The sequence below is a fragment of the Corylus avellana genome, unplaced genomic scaffold, assembly GCF_965113065.1.
Source record: "Corylus avellana unplaced genomic scaffold, dhCorAvel1.hap1.2 HAP1_SCAFFOLD_189, whole genome shotgun sequence".
NCBI lineage: Eukaryota > Viridiplantae > Streptophyta > Magnoliopsida > Fagales > Betulaceae > Corylus > Corylus avellana.
In genome coordinates, this window is record NW_028290580.1 from 7044 (window position 1) to 10000 (window position 2957).

The 2957-nt window shown below is 28.3% G+C and overlaps 1 non-coding gene across 1 annotated transcript; it reads right to left on the reverse strand.

Annotated features, from left to right (window-relative positions):
- Nucleotides 1-964: 964 nt before the first annotated feature.
- On the reverse strand, nt 965-1052 carry TRNAS-GCU (transfer RNA serine (anticodon GCU)). The gene has a single exon. It is a non-coding gene; the product is annotated as a tRNA-Ser (tRNA).
- Between the last annotated feature and the right edge of the window lie 1905 nt (nt 1053-2957).

Consider the following 2957-nt stretch of genomic DNA (forward strand, 5'->3'; position numbering starts at 1 on the left):
AATTATTAATTTTATATTATTAATAACAATAACTCATATTAATAACTCAATCAAAATAAATACAATTATCTTCAAGAACAAAACAAAAAAACAAAACGTTTGTTATGCTTAATATCTTTAGTTTGATCTGTATCTGGTTTAATTCTACTCTTTCTTCAAATAGTTTTTTCTTCGCCAAATTGCCCGAAGCCTACGCTTTTTTGAATCCAATCGTAGATTTTATGCCAGTAATACCTGTGCTATTTTTTCTCTTAGCTTTTGTTTGGCAAGCTGCTGTAAGTTTTCGATGAGATTTTGAATACTGTCCTAGAAAAATTCATGATTTATTATAAAAAAAAGATTCTAACAATTGATAAGATCGGATAAGTCTTATAGTATAAAGCTTCAATTCAAATATTGAAATTCTTGTATCGCCACGATAAGTCTGGAGATCACCCCATTTACTAATTCGGACCCTTTTTTTACATTGAAAGAACCTATTAGAGTCCCCCACAATTAGATATTGTGGGTATGCAAAAAATTTTGTTAATGAAAGACTTGACTCATATTACATTACAAATGAATTTATGAAAATTCCTTTCTATTTCTTCTATTTCTAGCTTTATAAAAACCATTTTTGGTGTCAAAATGCGGTATATGTGGTATAAAAATGGAGAATCTATTCTCTTTTTTTCCAAAAAAATGATCTTGGAGATTGTGTAATGCTTACTCTCAAACTATTTGTTTACACAGTAGTGATATTCTTTGTTTCTCTCTTTATCTTCGGATTCCTATCTAATGATCCAGGACGTAATCCTGGACGTGAAGAATAAAAAATAAAGTTTTTGTTTTCCTTGCTCGATTTTTAAATGTTCTTAGGATTTTATTTATTCCACATCTTTAACTATTAAATAAAAAAATAAAAAAAAAAAAAGACTCGTCGAAATTGAAAGATAAATAAAAAATACCACGTCATTGACAAAAGCGGAAAGAGAGGGATTCGAACCCTCGGTACGAAAAACCCGTACAACGGATTAGCAATCCGACGCTTTAGTCCACTCAGCCATCTCCCCCAATCGAAAAAGGATAATTACTATGTTACATTACACAAAAAGTAAGGTTTGAAAAAAGAGTCTTTCTTTCTTTTATACCATACCTCTTATTTTTATTTTTTATATTCTTTTTATTATATATAATTATATAGTATCTAGACATATAAAATATAAAAAATATTAAAAAATATAGAAACTAAAAGTAATTCCATTGAGATAAAGTAAGGGCTCGAAAGAGATATCTCCAATCCACTATTCCAATGAATATAAATTATAATTCTATAATTATATATATATATATTATAAGTAATAATAGTAATAATATATATTATAAGTAATAAATTATATATTACTACTATATAATTTAATATATAATAAAAGTACCTCTTTGATTTCGTCTCCAAGAGCTTTTTTTAATTCCACAGCCCGGCCTGGTCAGTACCTCGCTGGGCCTTTTTTGTTCCAATGAATCATAGAAAAAATGATTTATTTGATTTGAAAAAAGGATACTTGTTATTGAAACAACAACAATCATAATAAAGACTATTTCGATTCCTATGATACAGAATAGAATCAAAGTGCCATTTCTTAATTATTTGATCTTTCTTTTTTTTATTCCATTTACTTTACTGGAATAAAAAAAAGAAAGAATGGAACCATATATTCTTGCAGAATTTTATGTTTTGGCGTACATTATCGAACCGTATCCGTCAATGTCAAAGCACCCCCATCAAAAAAAGGTGTTATTTAGTTATTTAAATGACTCCTCTTTCCCTAATTTAATCGGGCTCCTTGAACAAAGCACGTCAACGCTCTAATTTTCATGATTCTTTTCTGATCCTATCTTCTTAATTATTATGGCTAATTTTTTTGTTCGACAAAGGATACATTTATATACAATAATCACATTGTAGCGGGTATAGTTTAGTGGTAAAAGTGTGATTCGTTCTATTAATCCCGTAATAGTTAAGGGGTCCCTTCGGAATGTTTGATTACTATTCCGATCAAAAACTTTATTTCTTAAAAGGATTTAATCCTTTACCTATCAATGAAAGATTCGAGGAAGAATGGACATTCTCGTGATTTATATCCAAAAGATTCAATTAGAAATTAAAAAAAAAATTGGATTATGAAATTACGAAACATAATTTGTTTTTAAATTGGATCAATACTTCCAATTGAATGAGTATGAGTAAAGTATCCATGGATAAAGAGAGAAGGGAGTATTTCTAATCGTAACTAAATCTTCAATTTTATGATTTGTATGTATAAGAGAGATTGAAGCAAAATAGCTATTAAACAATGACTTTGGTTTACTAGAGACATCGACATATTGTTTTAGCTCGGTGGAAACAAAATCCTTTTCCTAAGGATTCTTTCAAATAGAAATAGAGAACGAAGTAACTAGAAAGATTGTTAGAATCCCCCTCTTCTATAGGGATCATCTAGAAAGCGGGTTGTTTTGAATGCATTCAAACGGAAAAGCTGACATAGATGTTATGGGCCGAAATTCTTTTTTCATTTTTTTTTTATTTCGTTTACATCTGACATCTGTGGAATTTATCCATCTTCCATAAAGGAGCCGAATGAAACCAAAGTTTCACGTTCGGTTTTGAATTAGAGACGTTAAAAATGATGAATCAACGTCGACTATAACCCCTAGCCTTCCAAGCTAACGATGCGGGTTCGATTCCCGCTACCCGCTTATATCTCTATATTTATTATTCTAGATTTAATATATATATATTATAGATATTATATCTAGAATAATTTATTCATTTATATTTATTATATATTAAAATTAACATTAATTATATTAATATATTAAATAATATAAAAATAATATAATTAATCAGATTAATGTAATTAATCTAATTTAATGTAATTAATATACCGAATCGTTGAATTGAATGTGCAATTTTTGGA